The 24,640-nt window shown below is 41.9% G+C and overlaps 1 protein-coding gene across 2 annotated transcripts in view; it reads right to left on the reverse strand.

Moving 5' to 3' along the window:
- The window catches only part of WIPF3 (WAS/WASL interacting protein family member 3), a 108,066-nt gene that overhangs the window by 32,774 nt on the left and 50,652 nt on the right, over nt 1-24,640 (reverse strand). The window lies entirely within an intron of this gene.

The following is a 24,640-nucleotide window of genomic DNA, read 5'->3' on the forward strand; positions in this document are numbered from 1 at the left end:
CCCCAGGGCTTCTGTCTGTAAGTACCTGGCCCCTGCTCTCAGTTTTTGAATGATCATCCTGCTTGGTGCCCCAGGTCCCCTTCTGGACCAGATACCTGGCTGATTTCCCGCTTGACGATGGGAGTTGTTTCTGTGCCCTGTCATCCCCTGGACTGTTCTCCTGAGCAGGACTGAAGTCTCGCTCAGTCCCTAGGTACTCACATCCTCCTTGCTATTGGGTCCTGGGTGGCTCATGCTGAGCCCATTGTGTTTCTTAATGGAAGTAGATTCATGCTGTAGGAGCTGGCTTTGAAGGAGGGGCGGTAGCTTTCATGTGATCATGTAGCAGAGGCGAGAACTGAAGAGCTCAGGGGAAACTGGGGACACATAGAGAGGTCAGAAAGTTGTGGAGAAAGGGAATGTAGGAGATTACAGTGAATGTCTGGTGACTGTCTACTCTGTGCCTGGGTTTGTTACATTAGTCCTCACAAAACCTTGTGAGTTTAAATTGAGTTTGCCCTTATCTTACAGATGAGGAAACTGAGACTAAGAAATTGTCTGTTTGAGGCCACAGGGCTGGGGTTCAAACCCAGAACAGCTGAATCCCAAAGGCCATGTGCTTTTCACTTTGCAACACTGTGGCTACCAAGGACATATGCTTTTTTATTAGGGTAAGTGTCTGATGGAGTGCTAAATGCTTCATAAATATATTTGCAAGAAAAACTTTCGTCCTAACTCCACAAGTAGCCTTGAGATATAATTGCTTCACTTCCGCTGTAGTTTCAGCTGACATGGTGGAGGTTTCCATGGGTTATTAGAGCCAGGGAACACCAGAAAGAACACTGGGAGGTTGGTGGCAAATAAAGGAGGGAAGGGGTTGTCCTGGAAGCCACAGCCAGGAATATTCACAGTGAGAAGGTTCATACCAACCGTGTGACCTTAGAGATGGCGGATCATTTCTCAAAGCAAGAAATACTTGTTAGCCCTACGATAACGGGAATACCATGTGTCCTTGGGTTTCAGCTTAAATATCACCATTTTAGAGGCCCTTTCTGATCCAAAATCTAAATAAGGCCATTCACTGCTTTTTCTGAAAAAGGCCATTCCTTTTTCCTCTGTCACATTTATCACAGGGTATATGTTTATATTTCCATTGTGGAAAATTTCTATTTGTGATTATGAGTTTAATGTTCATTAACCCCAAGGACTCCACATCAGGAAAAAAGATTCTGTCTGTTTTGTTCACAAAAATATCCCCAAAGAGTAGAATAGGATCTGTCTGGCTCAATAACTACTGTTGAATGAATGAATAAATGACTTGAGTAAGTGAATGAATGAACTAGACGCAGACATATTAAGAGCCATCTTTGCTCTCAAGGGCGTACACATGCACCAGGCAGAGAGGCATACACTCCAGTGAGTTAAGCCATTGTGCAATGCACAGCATAGGACTGGGCAGCTATGCTAGTTCCCCAGAGACGAAGGCCACCAAGAGTCCAGAAACGGCCATGTTTATCAGGCTGAGCAGCCTTTAAGGAAAACTTGAGACCTTTAGAGGGTCCCTGGAGTATCAATAGGATTTATAAATCCTTGCTATTGCCATTTTCTGTTTAAAAAATAACAAACCAGGTTGGCTGACTAGAAACTCATGGGCTCTCTAGTGTCACACACTAGAAGAGGCAGTTGTGGTTTTGGCTAAAATGTGCAGAGTCCACTTCTTCACTGGTGGCCTCTATTGCATGGGTTAGGAAACTTATGCAGGCTTTGAAGGGCACAGACTTCAAAGTCTGATTCTTGTTGCCTGGAAACACACTTCTGAACCCTTGAGAGGGACTTAGGAATGATGGTCAACAAGAAAGTAGTGAGCAAAGAGCCTCAATCATGATTCACTGGAGATATCAGATATTTATTTATTTTAGAAAGGCAGGGCATTTCCCATACAATATGCTTTTTAAAAAAATCCCATATAAACCATTAATATCATGAGTGCATTTTAAGCTGCAAAGCTTTGAGATTTTTAAAGTCTCCTCTCATTTATTTATAAATAGTGAATGACAGAAATAAAGGACCAAAGAAACATCATGGCTGTAGCTAAGAGGGTAAGAAAATTTTTGTATGAATTTGGCATTACAACCTCAGGTATGCATTATGGTCAGGGATTTGGGAAATAAACATGCTTTGTAATTTTCCTTCTAGGTATAAGAAGATAACCCACTGAATTACAATAATATTCACAGCCCAACCCAGAGGAGCCCTGGGGAAGGCAAGGGTGAGAATGGTGCGTTCTTTTCTTTAAAAAAGCAACGGGAATGATGAGAAAACCCCATCCCTCATTTGCCCTTGGGGACTGAGGGGCGGGTCATCTCATCCAATTTAGACTGTTTATTACCAAAATGTATCCCCCGCTCCTCAACCTTGCCCAGCTCAGGCATTTCAGGTGAGGGCTATGAAGAACGTAACGTCCTTAAAACGATGATTTTAATTTTGGACATGCCTCAGTTAAGTTCTTGACAATTCTACAGGGCAGATTTGTTAGTAAACATCTTCCAAGTCAGCAGAAGGACATGGCAAGTCACAGTGTGTTTATTTACATGGTGCAGTTCAACTCTGTGGGCTAAATTTAACATTCCCTCTGTGACTTCTCAGCTGTCTTCTGCTCCAGTGTCGGCCCTGATGAGCGCCCTGATGGTCTCCCGCTAGAGGGCTCTCTCACCTGATGTTAATATGGTGTTCGCCAATCCTCTCCTCTCCTGTGCGGCAGGAAGGAATTAACAACTTGCGGCAAAAGCGGCCATCTACAGTCTATTTAGACTCAATTGGTTTTGCACAAAAGGACATATTTATTTGCACATTGAAGATCACATTACACAAAGCCAGTCATTTCTACTTCATTTGCAATATTTATTAACAATTCAACCTAATTTGCTGTCTTAAAAAACCTCCTACTACCCCAAGATTTCTTGTTACTGTGGTTACAGGATGCAGAAACAGGAAAGAAAGGATTTTCAAATATTCACTGAACGTTTCGTGTTGTGCAAATCCTGATCATGGGCAACTGCACTAAAAATACAGTCAAGGGAGAGAAAGTCATTCCTGGACACTTTTCCTATGGCAAAACTATGCGCCAAAAAAATAAAAACACACAGACAAAACAAAACAAAGAAACCAATAAAACATTACTTTCAAGTTCATTCTGTTTTTTCTCATTAACACGGTGACTGAGTAGCGACAATTTGTTGGGTTCCACACAGAGCTTTTGTTGACTCAGTTCTCCTACAGCAAGCTTTAAAAGAGATAGCCCAGAATCCCGAAAAGATGAACCAGCATAGAATAGATGTGCACCTTAGCTCATCCCCTTGGTTGTAAAGGCAGAAAACCTGAAGTATGCCAGTGAGATTAGAAATACAAAAAACTGAACAGTCCTAACAAAGCCAAGGGTAGAATAAAAAATTGGTGAGGGACCTTTTCTTTCACCTTGCTGTTTTATAAAAGCTTTTTCATGTCCATTTGTCATTCCAACAAATGAGTCAATTGCCTTATGGCACAGTTTGAGGAAGGTAGATGACAGTCCAGCCCAGATCAAAACTTTGACATGCACATCTTCTGCTTGTCACCCTGCCACCATATGCCACCCTCACCTTTCCAATACTCATAACTGTGAAAAATGCTAATAAAAACTTTAGCTGGTTGATTCAAATCTAGCAGGTCATTTTTCTCAACAATGATCCAAACAGTATCATTTTAATACAATTTCAGCCTTGCAGTCTCCTAAAGGTAGCTTCTCCAATGTGGCCATTAAGCCTAAAATCAGTGTGCAGGTTTCTAGGCATACCAGCCTGTTCATCACCCCAGCCCTCAGCCTACCCCTGTCTCTTCAAACTTGGGGGCAGACAGGCATCAGCAGCCAGGGCACTTGCAGTTCATTACCAAGTCTGAATCCCAAGGACAGCCAGAATGGCAATGTCTCCCTTCTACTTCTTTACGCAAGAGAACACAGAGAACCTGGAATGCAAAAGAGAGACATGAAATATTTGCTTAAAAAACTAACTTTCTCCTGTCAGGTTCTGACACAATGTTCCCTGCACCCCATATGTGCATAAGTCAAGTCGTTCTAGAATGAGGTACACTGAGATCTAACAGTTCCGAGTCTCATTTTTAGAAACCCAAATATCCAATTCCAATCCAGGCACAAAAAGAACACACCTGCTAACCTTCTTTTCTAAAGCCTGATATCTTTTTTCCTTTGGAGACGGAGTCTCACTGTGTCACCCAGGCTGGAGTGCAGTGGTGCAATCTTGGCTGACTGCAACCTCCACCTCCTGGGTTCAAGCAATTTTCCTGCCTCAGCCTCCGCAGTGGCTGAGATTACAGGTGTGTGCCACCACGCCTGGCTAATTTATGTATTATTAGTAGAGATGGGGTTTCACCATGTTGGCCAAGGCCCGATACTTAAGCAATACTGTGTGTAGACCTGTGACTGTTACCTGGAGTACAGAGCTGACTCATCCTGTGCCTGTTTGCTTCTCTGGAGGTAAAGCAGAATTGGTGAGTCTGGTCCTGTTCTGTACACTCATAAAACAAGCCTACCCATCAAGATTATCTCACCAACTGTCATGACTTTGGTTACTATCTGCTGCTGCCACCTTCTTGCTCAGGGATGTAAAAGTCACCTCAGACTCTTCCCTTTTCCTTATTCCTCAGCCAGTCCATTGAAAACTCCTGTTGGTTTTTCCTGATTTCTCAGAAATCTGTCACCTCTTCTTCATCGCTGCCATGCTGTCTTAATGCAGGCATTTATCACCTCTGGATTCCCTTATGTGGTTTTCATGTCTCCTTGCCCTCCTCCACACAGCAGCCAGAGTAATCTTTATAAAAGATGTATCATTAATTGTGTCATTCTTTGCTGGATCCAGTTGAATTGAATCCTGAGGATTCAAATTCCCTCACATTGCATAAGGCCCTTAGTGATCAGCCCAGACTTTCCACTCCTCGAATCCTCCATGCTGGCACTCACCTCCAGACCTTGGCTTGAGCTGATCTCTACTCTTTTGATATTTGTCTCCTGGATGTCTCCCAAGAGGCCTCTTGATCCTGAAAGGCCACATGAAGAGCCCTATCTGTGTTCCTAGAGCAACATGTTTACCCTTACAGAGCATCTGCCTCCCAGATCATGTTAGTCCACTCAAATTTTGCAATGACTTTCCATCTCAGCCCGTAGAAAAAAAATCAGAGGCCTCATTAGGATTGCCTGCTGAGCTTGACCGATTTCCACGGGGTACCACGAGTTTACATATAAATGCCAGCTTTTTCCTACTCAATCCAGTGTTATCAAGCAGTTCTATTTTGTGCCAATCCTTCCCAACTACAAACTGCACATCTGGCAATATATTTTGGTACTAATTTTTAGCAACGATGAGAATTTTGATTCCAGCATTAATTCTAAGTCTCTTTAGTAGGGAATAATCAGAAAAAATTAAGAATAAATGTTAGAGATGGAAAGAGTATAAATGAAGAAACACTGTAAAAGAGAGATTTGGGACAGTTGTAAATCGGGCAGATAGAGACAGGTGTCAGAAATAGGGATTAGAGACTCAAATACCCCAGAACTACCAACTCAAAAGGACATTAAACATATAAATATTTTAGACATATTTGTCTAGTTTTTGTCAGATACTAGACAAAAACGTGTCTTTAAATGCACATGATGGTTACTTTAACTGATAAAAGTAGTTCACAGAAACTGCTGGAAAGAGGGGGCTTGAAAAGATGGTAAGCAGAAATCAGTAAAGCAAATCCCTTGGACATTAATGTAACCCAGTATTGTTTAAAATTTGAGTGCTAACTCTGTGCTAGGCATGGTGTTAAAAGTGGGGATGCAGTATGGGTAGGAGTGCCAGGGTGCTGTGCTCAGGGGGTGTATGTACATGTGTGTGCATGTGTGCACATTCTCTACATAATGACGTATCAGTCAGTAACGTACCACACCTATAATGCACCACACACAGTAATACCACAAATATGGTATTATACTGTCATAGTATAATACCATATTTTTACTGTACCTTTCTTATGTTTAGATATAGTTAGATACACAAATACTTCCCATTGCATTACAGTTGCCTACAGGATTCATTCAGTACAGTAACATGCTGTACAGGTTTGTAGCCTAGAGCAGTGGGCCATACCACATTACCTAGGTGTGCAGTAGGCGCAACCATCCAGGTCTGTGGATGTGCACGCTATGATGGTCACATGATGACAAAAATCACCTAACAACATAGATGCATCAGAACATATCCCCTTTGTTAATCAACGCATGACTGTATGTATATACACATATATGTACATATCTTTTGTATATTTGTGTACATGCACATATATGTACTTCTCATTATTTATCTTCTAGACCCAGAGCCTCCCATCTGGTCTCCAAAATTGGACTCTCATCTCTCTCTGAGACAGCCTTCAAATGATCCTTTTTAAAGTGCTAATTGACTCCTCTTCTCAAAATGCTTCAGTGGCCCGATAGTCTCTACCAAATCAAGGAATTCAGCCATACTGCCCCAAGGTAACTTTCCTTGGCCAGTTTGAGCCTCATTTCAGCTGCTCTGGGTATATCCCATGTCTCTTCTTTCCTACTTCCAAGCCCGGGCTTAGGCCACCTTCTCTTCTGGAGATGCCCCACACCCTGCTCTGCTGTATCTGCCAAACCTTTCATCTCCCCGTGAAGCTCTTGACATTAAATACAGTTTACTTTAGAAAATGTATTTTTTCAACTTTCTCAACTAAACTTCTTGTATGACCTGCTTTTCCGCTGCCAAGGCACATCGTTTGTAATTCTCTGCAGCACTGCTCATATCTTGTTCAGTGTTAAACAGTTTCTACATATTGGTCTTACTCCTTATTTTTGAGTGCAAAAACTAAGCCACTGCACTTTCTCTTACCAGTGAATCCATCTTAAAAAAACTGTGTGAGCAATCAATCTATCAGTATTTTGTTGACATGAACTCTATAGAAACCTTAATCCCTAGATCTTTGACTCTGTCTCCCCTGATGTCTATCTGCTCCCACAAAGCACACAGGTGTGGGGAAGAGAAGTGGCTGTTTTTTGAGGTCGCATTTCAGCCCTGATTCTTCCAAATGTCTTCACCCTTTTTATCCTTTGCCCACTGTGTCCCTAGAGATGTGAATTCAATTCCACACCAACTTCTCTTTTTCAATGATGCCAATATTCTCAGGCTTTTAAGACTAAACTTTAAATTGTGAGAAAATTTGATCTCAAACCTAAGTTGGACCTAGAAAGAACAATCTCATGACCTCAAAAAAAGAGATCAGACTAGGAGTCAAGAGCATGGCACCAGGAATAGCTAATAAATAATACACAGAACACTGTGAGGTTTCGTATCGTCTATTTCCTCTAGACAAAAAGTATTATCAAAAAGAAACATGTCCCTGCCCAGCAGATTAAGTTGCAAACGAATGAAATGACATTACCGTTGTTATTTTCAGCTCATTGTGCTGCTGGCCCTCCTTCTCTGTTAAGGGCTTCTCCTCATTCAACCAGGCTCGAAACCTTAAAGTATCTATGGCTCCTTCCTCTCTCTCTTATTTGAAATCACCAATATTTTACAGAGGCTAGCTCCTTCTCTCTACTTAGAGTGCACACGGCAGTGACTTTGGAGTCTGGGAAAGGGAATTAACAAGAGATCTGCGACATATAACGGGTGACAATGACAACAGCAATAATAGAAATGGGAAGGGATTTGTATAGTGCCAGGCACTGTCCCAACCACATTGCATGTATTAATTCATTTCAAAGGCCCTTGAACAACCCTAAAATGTAGGGTACTAGTTATGAGTATTATGTCCAGTTTGCAGATGAGGCACAGAGGTGAAGCAGACCATCCACTGCTACCAACTACAGAGCTGAGCAGTGAGCCCAGGCAAGTCTGGCTCTCCTCATCACAATACAGCCTCTTATACCCAGGAAATACAAGACAGGCCTGCAGCTGGGCAGTTCGTGAAGTGGTCCGACTGCTCTCTGGCTTGAGGCCAGGGTAGGTGTTGCCTTGCAAGGAATGTGAGGGCCACAGCAGGAAGGAGTGGGCAGGAAGGGGGCATCATAGAAGGAAAAGGGAGGGTGGGCAGAAAGAGACAGTGAGTGAAGCGTTGAAGAAGGGTGAGGCCGAAGGAGCTAAGTGCTGGGCTTTTGCCAGAGCCAGAAAGGACGGCCAAGGCTGAATGACAGGCTCTAAAGAGAGCCTGATGAGTGCATTATATGCCAGCAGCCGCCTTGGCAGGGGGACTGAGAGTACTTAAAATGGAAAGTGCACAGAGTAACCCTACGCTGTGTCGCTGATACCCTCAACTGCAAATAAGCTGTACCTGAAACTCCCTTGTCAGGTAACAGACAACCTCTTACGGGCCAGCCCTGCTGGTCCACCCCTCTCTTCTGAATGTTGGGCCTCTTCTCTCCTTTCTTGCCCCCCTACTGGCTGCAGGGCAAAATGCAGGGTCTTTGGCATATGGCCTCCCTTTGTTGACTCTAAAATAATAGTGGTTATAAATATTGTTCACATATGAAAGGAGGTGAAGATAACAAAAATAACTGAGCAGGGGAAAATTCCAAAATTTCTAGAAAGTTTAAGATGTTCCCGCAGTATTTTGTCTGTTACAGATGATAATGTAAGTGGATCTAGGCTTCCTTTTCTTATCGTCAGTTTCTAAAACCTCTGAGTGAAAAGTCCAGCAGAAGCCTCTGGGTCCACTTGGACTGAATCCTAGAGAAACAATGACTCACAGGTGAGCCCAAAGACAGTCCTGAAGGGTTCTCATTGCTGGATCTCATGAATTCTCATCCATTCCAGAATCTGCTTGCAAACCTCTCTGGGTTGGGCCCCTAGGTCACATGTGATGTGAGCATATGTGTTCTATAACCGTGTCACCCCTGGGCCTCACCCCAGTTCTAGGCCCTGTCGATGAAGAGTAGATGCCTTTTCTTCCCTGTCTGGACCCAAAAAGTCCTTCTTTGGTTTGCAGTGATTCTCCATACCCCTGGTGTCTCCTTGGTTCATGCTTTCAACATTCGTGGCTCTTCTCTGAGCCACTTCTTCCATCTAGTTGGGCTGCCAAAAGCATATTTACCCACTCGTTATTAAGAAGGCAGTGTGGTATACTGGAAAGAGCTCAGTTCAGGGGTGAGTTCTTCCACTTACTATTCTGTTCTGGTTGTCTGCATTTCAGGAAGCATCTGGGTCCAGTCTGCCAGTGCCCAAGTGTGCTTGGTGGAGTAAGTCACCCCTAAAGGCACCCAAGACAGCCCCTCTTTGCAGTTAAAAATGAGGGCTCCAGAGCCCTGTCACCTTGGCTGGGATTCTGGTCCACCATTTATTGGTGGTAAAACTTAGGCAGGTGACTTGACTTTTGAGACCTCAATTACCTCATCTATATAATTGGGAAGACAGTAATAACTACCACATAAGTTGTAGTGCAGATTAAAGGAGGTAGTCCCTATAATGATCTTAAAACAGGGCTTGGCACCTGGTAATTACTCAACAAATGTTAGCTATTAATATCAGTTTCCTCTAAGAATTTTCAACAGACTCCACCTTTTCCTGTTTTAAAGCTTGCATTTCCTGGAATAAAGCCAGGTTGAAGCCTAGAGAAACAATGACTCACAGCTGAGGCCAAGCACAGTCCTGAAGGGGTCTCACTGCTAGATCTGATGGAGTAAAGAAAACCCCAGATGACAGTTTCCAATAAATGACAGTTTCTTTTCCAATAAAAAGAAATCCCTGGATGGCAGCTGTGTAGCAGGCTAGAAAACAGCCAGTTCAAATTAGAAAAGAATGGAACACATTCAGGGCAAGAGAACATCTAGGAAGCTGGACAATGCTGGGCATCAAGGGAAGAAAGGATATGGCTCCCTTTTCCCAATCCCTAGTAAAAATAAAGAGAATATGAAACTTGGGAAAAAGAGAAAATTGTGCAAGAAAAACACTGATTTTGAATAACTTAATAGAGTAAGAAAGGAGTTACCATATCTTAACTTATTACAACGTTGAGAGTATTTTGGTCACAGAGAGAAATGCAATCATACAATCCTATTTGTTTCCATACAGACAGTATTTGTACTTCATAATACTAAAAGTATTGTCTTTTAGAGATTTTCAACTTTTACAGACATTTGTAGAGATAAAGCAGAAACACTTAATATGATTACACAACTGAAGGCAAACATTATCCAGACTTGAGCAAAATGTAAGAATAATAATAAACTACAACTAAGCGGGGTTTATTCTGGGAATACAATAGAATAAAATCTGCTTCAAAATCAATCAATAAAATCCACCATATTAATAGTCTAAAAAAGAAGAATCACATGATTACATCAATTGATACAGGAAAAGCATCTGACAAAATTCAATATCCATTCATGGCAAAAACTCTCAGCAAACTAAGAATAAAAAAGTACTTCAATAACCTGATTAAAAAACAAAAACTATAGCTAACATTGCACTTAGTGGTGAAACATTTTCCCCTAAGATCAGGAACAAAGCACGGAGGTTCACTCTCACCATTCTTACTGACCATGATAATGGAAATTCTAGCAAGTGCAATAATGTAAGACAAATAAATAAACAGCATAACAGATTGGGAAGGAGGAAATAAAAATTGTACCTCTTCTCAATCAACATGATTTTCTATGTAGAAAACTCCTAGAACTGACAAGTGAGTTTAGTAAGGTCATAAGACACCAGGCCAGTATGCATAACTATATACTGTACCAGCAAAAACCTGGAAATAGAAATTTAAAAAAATACCTTAAAATAGCTCCAAGTACAAAGGAAATACTTATGCATAAATCTAACAAAACACGCACAGCATATGGATTCTTAAAACCAAAAAATGCTAATGAAAGAAAGTAGACCTCAATAAATGAAGAGATATGCTGTGTTCACAAATTAGATCACATAGGAAAGATGTCAGTTTTTCCCAGGTTGATCTGTAGAGTCAATGCAATTCCAATTAAAATCCCAGTAAGATTTTAAAATAGCTATAGACATGCTAACTCTAAAATTTATATGGAAAGGCAAAGGAACTAGAATCATCAAAATGATTTTGCAAAAGAAGAGTAAAGTTGGATGACTCATATTACCTGATTTTAGGACTTCCGATAAACCAGTAATCAAGATGGTATGGTCTGGCAAAGGAACAGACACAGAGATCAATGGAACAGAATAGAGAGTTCAGAAATAGATCCACACAATTATGGTCAATTGATTTTTGACAAAGATGCAAAAGCAATTTAATAGAGAAAGGACAGTCTTTTCATCAAATGGTATTAGGACAATTGGACATTCGTATGCAAAAAATGAAACTCAGCCTAAGCCTCGTATCTCATACATAAATTAGCTCAAAATGGATCAAAGGTCTAAACATAAAATGTAAAACGATAACGTTTCTTTAAAAGAGAACACACAAAAAATCTTTGTGACCTGGGTTAGGTAGGGGGTTTTTAGAAAAGACACCAAAAACACAATGCATAAAAGAAAATACTACTAGGCTGGGCGCAGTGGCTCACGCCTGTAATCCCAGCACTTTGCTCAAGGCGAGCAGATCACTTGAGGTCAGACGTTCCGAGACCAAGCTGACCAACATGGCAAAACCCCGCCTCTTCTAAATATACAAAAATTAGCTGGGCATGGTGGCGGCTGCCTATAATTCCAGCTACTGGGGAGGCTGAGCCACAAAATCACTTGAACCTGGGAAGCGGAGGTTGCAGTGAGCCAAGATTGCGCCACTGCACTCCACTCCAGCCTGGGTGACGATGGAGTGAGATTGTCTCAAACAAACAAACAAAAACTATTCAATTGGACTTTATAAAAAAATTAAAACTTTTGTTTTGGGGAAGACACTGTTAAGAGGATAAAAGGCCAAGCTACAGATTGGGAGAGAATATTTTCAAATTGCAAATGCAATAAGGGACTTGTTTGCAAAATATATTAAAAACTCTGAAAACTCAATAGTAAAAGACAAACAAGCAAAAACTCCAGTTAAAAAAAGGGCAAAAGACTTAAAGATATTTCACCAGAAAGGATATATAGAAGGCAAATAAGAACATGAAAAAATGTTCATTATCATTAGCCATTAGGGAAATGCAAGTTTAAACCATGATGTAATACACCACACATCTATCAGAATGGCTAAACAAAGCCAAACAAAAACCCAACAATAGCACATGGTGACAAGAATGCAGTGCAACTGCAACTCTTATATGTCGTTGGTGGGATTGTGAAATGGAACCAGCCACTCTGACCACTCTGACAAACAGTCTGACAGTTTCTTTCTTTTTTTTTTTTTTTTTTATAAAGATGGGGTTTCACCATGATGGCCAGGCTGGTTTTGAACTCCTGACCTCAGATGATCCACCCACCTCGGCCTCCCAAAGTGCTAGGATTACAAGCGTGAGCCACCATGCCCAGCCTGACAGTTTCTTATAAAGTTAAACACACACTTAACATATGACTCAGTAATATGACTCTGAGGTATTTATGATAGAAAAATAATGACATGTTCATATGAAAACTTATACATGAATGTTTAAATCAGCTTTATTCATAATTGCTCAAAACTGAAAACAACCAAAATGTCCTTCAGCAGGTGAATGGATTAATAAGCTGAGGACTAGTACCTGGCAATGGGATAATGATGATAATAAGGAAGATCAGTGGCTGCAGAGATTAGGGGTAGAAGGAAGATGTGATTACAAACGGGTGGCATGATGGAGTTGGAGGGGTGATGGAATTGCACTGTATCCTGATGGTGGTGGTAGTTACATGAATCTGTGCATGTGTTGCAGTTCACAGAGTTGTTACCCTCCCCTGCAAAAGTCAATCTTACTGTATGTTAATTTCAAAATAAATTTAAAAAAGTAAAAAATACAGTTGAGAAAAATTGGGACATGGAAGATAGAAAAGAGATGTAGCAAGGGGTAGAGGCACCAACCACCTCTTTTCTCAAAACAGAGGGTGAAAGAATGCAAGCTGATCAAAAGCAGCAGAGGCTTAAGTATATTATTTAAAGTTACAAAGGTAACCATGAAAGAAAGTAAAAATAGTGCCATAAGGATAAAAAAAATAAGGAGGAAGCTGGGGAGGAAGAGAAGAGGGATAATTCAAGGAAGCTAAATCCTCATCGCTCATAGTAGCAAGTCAACAGATGATGTCTCAGTGTGATACATAAAGAAATAACAGTGTTGGCATATTATTTAGAGATTGCAACTTAAACTCAGCACACTGCAATAAGCTTATTATTGCTCCTACTTCCTGGCCAAAACAGTGAGCCCCATTAACAGACACAAACTACACTTGCAATGTTGCTCCTTTCACTACTGATTCTTTGCACAGCTCATTTTTTAACCATAGACACATAAAAATTGGATATACCCACTGGGCCAGTTGCTCAGTTCTAATTTCTTTTCATTTTCAGGACAGAGATGATAATATATCCCCAAGCCAACAAATGACCAGGCCTTTTCCAGCCCAAGTGACCATCCTTGCCAACTGTCCCGTGTCTCACTGACTCATTATCATTTCAGAGCCCTACAATATCTTTTATAATATGAGAAAGTTTAAACATCTGGAAACAACAATGTCTGACATTTTTTTTCTAGGAAAAAGGAGGAGCATCTCCCCCAGCCTCATCTTGAACTCAAGTTTAGTTGTCTAATGGTCTAGTTTGTGAGCGTGTGAGGCCTTCACAGAATAAGGTAAGTGGGCCAGGAGGTGCTGCCAGCAAGGAAGCTAAATGAACGTGTTCTGGGAAGAATATGCCCCTTGAACTCTACCCCCCAGGTGACCCATGGACACCATAGAGTGCTGAATGACCTCCCCTCCCATGTCAGCAACCCACTACATGGCTGAATTATTGCAAAACACCTCCCGATAAATCTTCCTCAAACACCATCAGTCCCTCTTCTGAGTCATAATGTACAATGGCTCTGTCCGGCTCAAATATACCTTTTCCATGAAGTATGTTCTGAAAACTCTGGTGAATATTTCTCTCATTTACCTGATTTTTCCCAAATAACGATGACAACAACAACAATAGTGTCCTATAATTACAAACGTTTGCAGCTTATAAGTCCGTCCCTAGATGACATGTGAGTCTCCCAACAACCCTGAGGGGGAAATGCCAGTTGCTTCATTTTTCACCACATAAGCCCAGTGACCCTGTATGCCAGGCATTCAATCCGTTTTTGTTTGACTTTCTTGTTCTATTAAGCACAGCCATTCTGGTCTAAGTTCTCTACAAAGACAGACTCAGGCTGCTGCTCTTTGGGGGACAAATATCTATAATAAAGAAACAATAAACAAGCAATATCTAAATAAATAAATAAATGACAAATAGAAGATAGTATAAACTATTATGCTAACAGGTCACAATGAGGAGAAAACAAAGGAAAGGAGGCAGAAAGGCAGGACTAAGACTGTCCAGTACCCCTGCCACCACCCCCTTTCCCTGTTATTTAAGAAAAATCTGTCTTATAAAGTTACATTTCGTTTCCTAGGAAAATGTTTGTTACATCCATATGTTCATGGACAAAAGGTCAAATATAAGCAAATATAGCAAATGAGTGCTCCTACACCATAATTTGCAAGAAAAGTATAAACTCTTCCATTCCTCCCAGAATCACCAGACTGAGGGTACTGCTCTCACACAACAAATATTCACTGAGAATCTGCTATGGGACAGGGTAGGGAGAAACCTAGACACTTCCATATATTACTTCCATAGTGAGGCTCAGGAATGAGCTGAAACATCCAGAATCTACTCAGTCTACCTCTGGGCCTTGCTGGCATTTACGCAACACAGATAACTCCTTTAAGAATGAGCCAGTTGGAAACCCCAGGCCTGCGTTTCCAACTGGCTGCTGAACATCTTCATGTAAATATCCCACTAGCACCTTAGTCTCAACACATCCAAAACCAAACTCATAATCTCTGCTCCTCCATCCCTCCCCACCACAAACAAACACACTCCTGTGCACCTGTTACTCCTCTTGTGATACGGAGCTCAGCAATATCTTCCAAGTCAACTAGACTTGAAACCAACAATTTCCTGTATCAATAATTTGTCAATTTTCCCACCCACCAACCCTGCCTCCAAAGGTATCTCTGATTCCTACCATCCTTTCTAGTTCTCGTACAACTTCTTGTGTTCACACTCTCTTCACTTCTCACCCATACCACTTAAATGATGGCTCCACTCTTAGCGATGGGAGTAGGTCATCCTCTGGGGGTTATCTTAGTCTGTGTTGCCATAAAGGAATACCTGAGGCTGGGTAAATATGAAGAAAGGAGAGGTTTATTTGGCTTACAGTCCTGCAGGCTGTGCAAGAAGCATGGTGCTAGCATCTGCTTCTGGTGGGGCCTTCAGGCTGATTCCACTCATGGTGGAAGGCAAAGTGGAGCCAGCGTGTCCAGATCACATAGTAAGAGAGGAAGGAAGAGAGACAGGGGCAGGCGCCAGGCTCTTCTTAACAACTAGCTCTGCAGGGGACTAATACAGCGAGAACTAACTCATTGAGCGCTGTCCCCATGATCCAACCACCTGCCGTTAGGCCCCACCTCCAACATTGGGGATCATATTTCAAAATGAGGTTTGGGGAGACAAGTATCCAAACTACAGTACGTATATAGGTGGAAGTGGGAAGTTTGAGAGTCTTGGATTAAATGGTCTCCTAATGGGACTCTTCCTTTGAAAACTTTTCCTCACAAACTTTCAGATTGTTTCTCCGATTTGCTTCTCTAGATATAGATCAGACATCCACAGACTTAGGTCAAAATTCACTAGGCATGGAGTTTAAGGCCTTCCAGAATCTGACCACAGCCCATGTTTCTACCCACCCACACACTATAGATGCCAACCACACATGCCTAGTTCTCCATTCCCTGTCCTGTCCACACACTTGGTGTCTCAAGGCCAACTCTCAGGCATTCCCTCTACCTGACATGGCTTTCTTCAACTCTGTTCATTGAAATCACACTCAGCTTCCAAGGCCCAGCTATGAAAGCTCTCTCAGGGAGCCCTGAATTAATCTTAGTCGACATTAACTAGTCCTTTCTGTGCATTTCCACTCTTGTAAACTTATGTAAAATAGCCATGCATTTTAACAGTTTAACCCAGACAAGCAGATATCAGCTGGGGCTTCCCAAGCCCTTGAGATCTAGAGGAAACTGGCTCAGACCTCCCGCTTGATGCCCTCAGGAAGTACAACGCCTCCCAAAGACTTCTGCAATTTCAGGGGAGCTTGTGTCTCAGGGTCACATTTGCTTCCAGGTTCCTACTTTCATACATACTGTCTCTGCTCTATTCCTCATGCTCTCAGAAATGCAGCTCAAAACCTTCTGGGATAGTCCCCACACCAAAACAAAACAAAACAAAACAAAACAAAACAAAGAAACCACAAAACATTCACATAAAGCATTCCTGATGAGAACTGTAGACGTTATTGAAATGTGGGTGGAGAACAGGAAGGCTCTCCCTCCCAAGCATCATCAATACCCTCACACTGAGCACTGGGCATCCCTGGCCCTCAAATGGCCTTTGATCTTCCCAGCATGGAATTTCACCTGGCCCAGCACTCCTTTAGTCCTGAACCTCAAACCAGTGTTCTGGTTCTTCTCTCTCAGCTCCCTGCTCAACCGTCTTCTCCCTCTGCCCAGTCTCTTATGCATGGAGTGAATTCTTCCCCTTGTTTCCTGCAGTGTGGTTTATCCATTCTTACTGCTACTTTGTTCCTGCCCTCAGGTTCCAGCCCTACTTGCATAGTTCACGAAGATACTTCCCCAAGGATGGCTCCCTCCTTAGAAGTGCCAGCTGCAGACATCCTAGTTGCACGTCTTGACATGTATCTCTCTTCCCCAAGTAAGTTCCTTGAGGCAGGAATTATGTCTCAATCAACCCTTCCGGTACTCAGCATCATGTCTTATACATAATAAGCACTCTTAAAACTTCATTAAAATAAAATAGGTTCTTCAATGCAAAAAAAATACAGTGGGAGCTGAAAATAAAAGCAAGTATTTTTGTCACGAGAATCACAGAAGGGGCTCGCTGGTATACTTGAAATGTGACTCATACAACATACCTTCCTTAATGATACTCTTTGTATATTAATAAAATGGGATCACCTCAAACCCTCCCTGAAAAATACAGTAGCATCTGTTTAAGTGAATGCCAGCCATTCTAAAAAGGAGCAGAAATAAATGGAAGGTCACGACAGCTGCAATGAATCAAAATAAAATGTAAGCTTTCATTGTTCTTAATCATCATCGAAAAGTCTTTATGACAAGTATGACAGGCAGAGAATTTTGCTTAATGGAACAGACCAACTATCTGAGGAAGTGCATTGTAACAGAAGAAGGGGGGTGTATTTTTAGTTCACTTCTCTCAACTGTATTTTTGTCTTGCACCTCCTAAAATTAGGCCTGCTGATTGAGGCCATATGTAATGAGAGTGGCGTGGGCTGATGCAACCATTGCTCTGAACTTCAGATATATCCCCATATATTGTCCTGTTGTGCTGGTGGGCCTCTGCCTCCCTGGTATTTCTGTGAAGTTAATCCACACCCTACAGAAGAAGCTACAGCTTTGTTGGGAGTGGGGTGAGGGGAGAAGCCATTTAAAGATCACGAAGCATCTGGAAGTCACAAGACTCTTTGAGGAATAGAATATCAATGTACTTTAACAAACATCATCAACTGCCTTTGATGTGTCAGCTACTATTCTGATCTCTAGTATATTCCATTTCACTTTAAGAACCAAAAATACTTGTACTGGCAGAAAATCTGGCTATGTAATATGAGAAAATACGGCTATGTAATATGATTGTAAGACACTTACCATAAAAAATTAATACATAAATGTTTTAAAGAAATCACACTAAAATGCCAATAATCTCTGGTACTCAATCTGTTCATTTTGAGTAACAATAGGTTCATGCTGCAACAACCATGGAAAGGAGGGTTTTAAAGATGATGAATCTTTAAAAAATACAGAATGTAAGTCTTGATGTGCACAGTGGGAGAGGCTGTGTGTGTGGGGGGGCAGTGGGTGTGCGGGAACTCTCTGTACTTTCTGCTCAGTTTTTCTGTGAACCTAAAACTGCTCTAAAAAAGTCCATTTCAAAATTAAATCACATATACACACAGAGATATATTCAATGTTTACACAGGATAAAGAAAATCATACTATTAAAGCTCCACAGTCATCAACGTCCCTGGGCAAAGTCACTGGGTAGTATGTGGGAGAATGTGGAAACCCCGGGTAACACCAATGGCCAACAGTAGCTGGGCCACAGGAAGCAGAGCTCTGAAAAGTGTCTCTTCTTCTTGAATTGGTGGACACCTGCACTGAGCTTTCTGGTTTATTTTGTCAAAAAATAAATCAGACATCTTATAAACCAGAAAAAAAAAAATCCGTAGTAGCCAAGTACTACAGAAAGGGTTTGGGAAAACTTTGCGGGAGGAGAATTTTTAAAATCACTGTCTCAACTTTCTGTGGGATGTGTTGGGGTATAATGAACTAAAAATCAAGAAAAATAAATTAATAGATTTATATTTTCCAAAAAGAATTGGGGACATGTTGCCATGATTGTTTTTAAGAGAAACAACTTAGTTTATCTTCTGAAATGCCAGATTATGGGGTAGCAAAGTTTAACTGCCCTATGTCACAGGCTGGGGACAAGGTGAGGTGAGGGAGGTGGTTAGGGTGCAAGGTTAGGGAGATATCTGAGTGCCCAGTGAGGGCCCCAGCACTGCCTGCTCTGTACTTCACGCTGGTAAGGAGGGCAGCCATTTTAACTCGATTCCTTAATCACCAAGTTCTCTTATCACTCAGTTTCCCCTCAGACTACATTCTTTGCTACAATGAATACATATTACTTGTATTATCTCTTCATATGTTTCATCTGAGGGCAGAGACAAATAAGGCTCCACTGATTTGGGTCTCCCACAGCTTAGCATAGTGATTTGCAAAAAAAAATAAAATAAAATAAGACATGAGAGTAACTTGTGTCTATTGACTGGTGGATTTTAAGCTTTGCTAATAAAATATGACAAGAATGAAAAACTATTTATTCCTTAAGTTTTCTATGTTGCCCAGAAGGTTCTTCCATGACATGTATTCTACCCTACCAACCTTCTAAGGGTAGGATCCCATTTTCTATTAAGAGCCATTGATCTGACAAGGGAAAATAAATATAAACAAATACATAAGAATGATAATAAAAATGCAAGTTCAGTTTTTAAAGAGGTAACTAGGAAGTTTTGTTTGGTTTTTCTTTTGAGACAGGGTCTCATTCTGTCGCCCAGGCTGGTGTGCAGTGGCAAGATGACAGCTCACGGCAGGCTCAAGCCATCTGGCCTCAAGCAATCCTCCTGCTTTAGATTCCTGTGCAGCTGGGACAACAGACACACACCACCATGCTCAGCTAATTTTTTTTTTTTTTTGGTAGAGACAAGATCTCATTTTTGTTGCTCAGGCTATTCTTGAACTCCTGGGCTAAGCAATCCTCCAGCTTGGCCTCCCAAAGTGCTGGGATTACAGGTGTGAGACATTGTGCCTGGCCTGAAGTTTTTCACTTCTCAGAATTTTAAAGTAAGAAGGAAACTTAAAGTACTTATTAAATATGACCAGTATTTAAGGGGAAATATCAAAGTTTTTAAGAATAGATTAGGGAGATATACAATAGGGGACAGAATGCAAAAGCATGAACAAATGAAAAAGATATGTATAAAAACTCCTGTATGTATGAATGAAGGTGGAAGGTGTGTAGGGTGGGGTAGATTTACAATGGAAAAAGACAGATTAGCAAAGCCTGTGAGGGAGATAGCTGTGTCTATGTTTATATTCGTATCTACATATTTACATACATATCTGAGAAACTACAGTGTTTCTTTAAAAGAGAACACACAAAAAAATCTTTGTGACCTAGGGTTAGGTAGATTTCTTAAAAAAGACACCAAAAGCACAATGCATAAAAGAAAATACTATTAGGCTGGGCACGGTGGTTCACACCTGTAATTCCAGCACTTTGGGAGGTTGAGGCAGGAAGATCACTTGAGGTCAGAAGTTCAAGACCAGCCTGGCCAACATGGCAAAACCCTGCCTCTGCTAAATATACAAAAATTAGCTGGGCATAGTGGTGGGTGCCTGTAATTCCAGCTACTGGGGACGCTGAGGCACAAGAATCACTTGAACCTGGGAGGCGGAAGTTGCAAGGAACCTCTCAAAAAGCATGTTGGGAGGCGGAGTTTGCAAGGAACCTCTCAAAAAGCATGTTGAGAGACAGAGATAGGGTTGCCAGATAAAATACAGAATTCACAGTTAAATCTGAGTTTCAGATAAACAACAAATAATTGACTTAGTGTGAATTTACTACGCCCTTATACTAAAATAATTGTATATCATTTAATTGAAATTCAAGTTAAACAGGGTGTCTTATACTTTGATTTGCTTACTCTGGCAACAAAGACAAAGTAATAAAGGGACAGTAGGGTGAGAAAAAAGGAGACAAAGAAAGGGCAGCAGTGAGATGATTTGTAAAAGGTGGGATAACATTCACTTCTTGTGGTTTCTTTGGTACATGTTGTACTTTTGCAACTATCAGTCTACACTAAGACCCCCTGAGGCTAACCCTGGGTCTGCTCATTCACTCCAGCCATGACTGAGCCCTATCACTTCAGCAAGAGTCAATTAGAACAACAGTGGCTCCCTTAAAAAGGAGCCAACAGCTGCTGCATGGCATGTGAGAGGGACAGTTTGCTTTGTGATTGCTGAAAGACTGTCCTATAATGAATGCTGAGACCATCCAAGGTTGCAAGGAATTGACACAGTTCTCCATGTAAGCTTCTAGAAATAGCAGTTATCTGTCCATTGATTCTGAATGCATTGCTACTGCGGCACACTCAGCAATTTAGGTCATTAGAAGCAAAGCCCTGAAAGGCTCCTTCTGATCAGAGATTCTGCATTTTTCTAAACAGTAGACAGAACAAGACAAAACAAAGCAAGTAAGACCAAAACAAAACAGCACAGAACACAGACATGCGGGGGAAAGGATGTGTATCCACATTCATGTATGAGCACGAGGTGAAGATACAAGATGCAGATTCTGTACAGAAAACGCTGAATTCTGCCTCAAGAAAAATACGTTTACCCCTAAAAGCCTTTCCTCAGGTTAATGGCAGCAGCTGAGAGGATGGAAGCTGAGACTTCATGGAGCTGAGGGAGCCTCAGGTGGTTTCTGCACACGCCTGCTAAGAAGGGAATCATGCAACAGTTTGCTAGGACTGCCATAACGAGGTACAAAAATGGAGTGGCTTAAACAGCAGACACTCATTTTCTCAGAGCTGCAACCTCCACCTTCTGGGTTCAAGTGATTCCCCTGCCTCAGCCTTCTGAGTAGCTGGGATTACAGGAGGGTCCCACCACACCTGGCTAACTTTTTGTATTTTAGTAGAGACAGGGTTTCACCACATTTGCCAGGATAGTCTCAAACTCCTGACCTCGTGATCCACCCGCCTCAGTCTCCCAAAGTGCTGGGATGATAGGTGTGAGCCACTGCACCCGCTCTTATTTTCCTCTTCTTATAAGCATGCCAGTCGTACTGGATTAGGGCCCATCCATATGACTTCACTTTATCTTTTATTTATTTATTTTTATTTTATTTATTTATTTATTTTTAATTTTTAGTTCTGGGGTATATGTGCAGAATGTGTAGGTTTGTTACACAGGTAAATGTGTGCCATGGTGGTTTGCTGCACCTGTCAACCCATCACCTAGTAAGCCCAGCATGCATTAGCTATTTTTCCAAATGTTCTCCCCTCCTGCCACCCACCCCTGACAGGCCCCAGTGTGTGTTGTGCCTCCCTGTGTCCACGTGTTCTCATTGTTCAGCTCCCACTTGTAAGTCAGAACATGAGGTGTTTGGTTTGCTGTTTCTGCATTAGTTTGCTGAGGATAATGGATTCCAGCTCCATCCATGTCCCTGAAAAGGACACAATCTCATTTCTTTTTATGGCTGTGTAGTATTCCATGGTGTGTATGTGCCACATTTTCTTTATCTAGTCTATCATTGATGGGCATTTGGGTTGATTCCATGTCCTTGCTATTGTGAATAGGACTTCACTTTATCTTAATCACCTCTTTAAAGGCCCTATCTCCAAATACATTCTGAGGCACTGGGGGTTAGGATTTTAACATTGGAATTTGTCTGGGGGGACAAAATTCAGTCTACAACAAGCTGAGTCTGTGACTGAGTCACAAGTTGCAGAGCCATCACCCACCTCCCACTACTGGGTGCCTCTGATATTTATCAAAGAAATGTGGTAATTATGAACAAGCGACTTGGCCCAGGTCACTTCTGCTGCAGGGGAGTCTGTACACCCCAGTGGAAGAGAGTTCATCATCTGTTAAACAGGACTCCTCAGTTTGGCCCTGACACATTTTAAGAATGTGTCAAGGTCAAACAAATGTTAAGTGTAGTCCACCTGTTAGCATATAGTGTTATCCACAAGGAAAAAACTAATACTGATCATCAGTTGTGGATGTTAATAGTGCATATCAGAATGTCACACTCCATATTTTAGCTTTCAATTTCATCATACTTGGGATTAAAGAATAGAGCCACAGCTGAAAATGCTTTTGAGGGCCTTATAATAGCGTTCTATAAATACAGACAAAATTCTGGGAGAAGTGCATCTTTTGTGCAGCCTTTTAAATTCTTCTTACACTACTGCTACCAGCAGCAGGTGGCTTGGCTATGTAACATGAGCTTTGGTGTCACCGGGGAACCTATGGAAGGATGTGCTCTCCTCACTGAGTGTGTATTTCCTGAGCAGCTCCAAAGGCTGGGAGCCTCACTGATTCATGCTGCTGATGCCGGGAAGGGCAAGGCAAGTACAGTCTCCTTCCTTAGGGAGTTTACCAGCATGCAGTCAAGACAGGTGATACATAAATCATCCGAAGTGTAATGGTGTTTAAACTTGGTGAGATCCCTATCAGACATGAATGCTGCAATGAAAGCAAGCCTTTGTTTTACTGGCTCACATGAACTTCAAAGCCAGGAAAACAGTAGTAAAAGGAAAAAGAGCATCACTATGCCCAATTGCACCACCACCAGCGAACACTTGGATGGCCCTTATTCTTTACTAAGCTCTTTACATGTATTAATTCATTGAGTCTTCACATCAGCCATAATGAAATAGGTAGTATTTTAATAGAGAATGAAACTAGGGCACAGAAGATTTAAGTAATTTGCCCAACCAAGGCCACAGAACTTCTGGGATAGGAACACAGGAACTCTGGCTCAGGAATCTTAATTGTCATGCTCTGTTGCCTCTAAAAAAGAGGCCATGCCAGCCATGCAGGACCCCTGTGTGAGAAACACTGTCAGAGAAGGCCATTGCTGCTGGTCCTGTTTCTAGTCTCCTAATACTGGCTGCCCTAGGGTTTTAAAGGGTGCAATGTAGTGGAGGGGAAAGAGGGCAGGGGATGGAGTCCTGTGGACTCTGAGCAAGCTCTGGACCTCACTGTGCCTGTTTCTTCCCCTATGAACCTGGCCCTGTAAGAAGCACAGCCACAGCGGATGCAGTGGGCGCCCACGCACACCTGCTCAGCCTATTTCAGAGGATGACTTCAGCTCCCCTCTGTACTAGCTGCCTATTGGACTCTGCTAGGGGAACTCCTAGAGGAGAATGCACACCCCTGCAGGACAGATGGGGAAAGTGCCTGAGAGTCACAAGAGTTGGTGGAATGACTTGCAGGCTCCACACAGTCTCTCTGGGGGACAGCAGGGGTGCAGCCCAGGTTCCCCATACACTCATTACCGGTTTTCCTTCCTCTTCTATTTCACTTCCTCACTTTCTTATCAGGGCATCCAGGAATCACTCTCAAACAAACTACTTGCACCCAAAGCCTTGTTTCAGAATCTACTTTTAGGGGAACCCAAAACTGGACCTTATCTATCTCATGAAGGTGTTGAAAGATCCAATGATACTCTATGGGGAGATGTTTTTTAATTTGTCACATTGCTGACAGTAACATGTTAGAGAATTACTGTTATTACTATAACATGAAGATACTATTATTATTGCTGTGGAAAAGTCTCCCTGTCAATAAGTGACTTTGGACACATACCCTTTCTTTTTTCTAAACTTGTCCTCCTAACCTGAAACTCAGCCATCACCACTGGGTCTGTGTCAGAAATCCTGAGTTCAGGGTAGGGGGCAACTATATTTGGCAGCAAAGAAAACAAGAAGTTTAGCGAAATGCACCTGTTTCTTGGGAAGGGGAAACAAGAAGTTACACTGGGTTGGGTAGACCTAGGGCTCCCGCTCTGGGTGTCAAAGCAGTGAATCAGGGAACTGAGTGGTAAGGTGGTTCTTGTTGGTCTTGGTTCTCTTGGTGTCTGGCTCTTGTTAAAGCAAGAATAATATGCCCTAATACAGCCGCCATATTTCAGTTCATTTCACCTAAGAACAAGACTGTATGTGGTCTTGTATTTTAAAGAGTTTTCCTATGAAATCTCATTTTGTTCTTTCTATCATCCTTAAGAAGCTGATGTGGTAGTGTCACAGCACCTCCCACTTTTGGCCAGC

Source organism: Aotus nancymaae, unplaced genomic scaffold (genome assembly GCF_030222135.1).
Source record: "Aotus nancymaae isolate 86718 unplaced genomic scaffold, 86718_ANA_hifiasm-v0.15.2.pri h1tg000025l, whole genome shotgun sequence".
NCBI classification, from domain to species: domain Eukaryota; kingdom Metazoa; phylum Chordata; class Mammalia; order Primates; family Aotidae; genus Aotus; species Aotus nancymaae.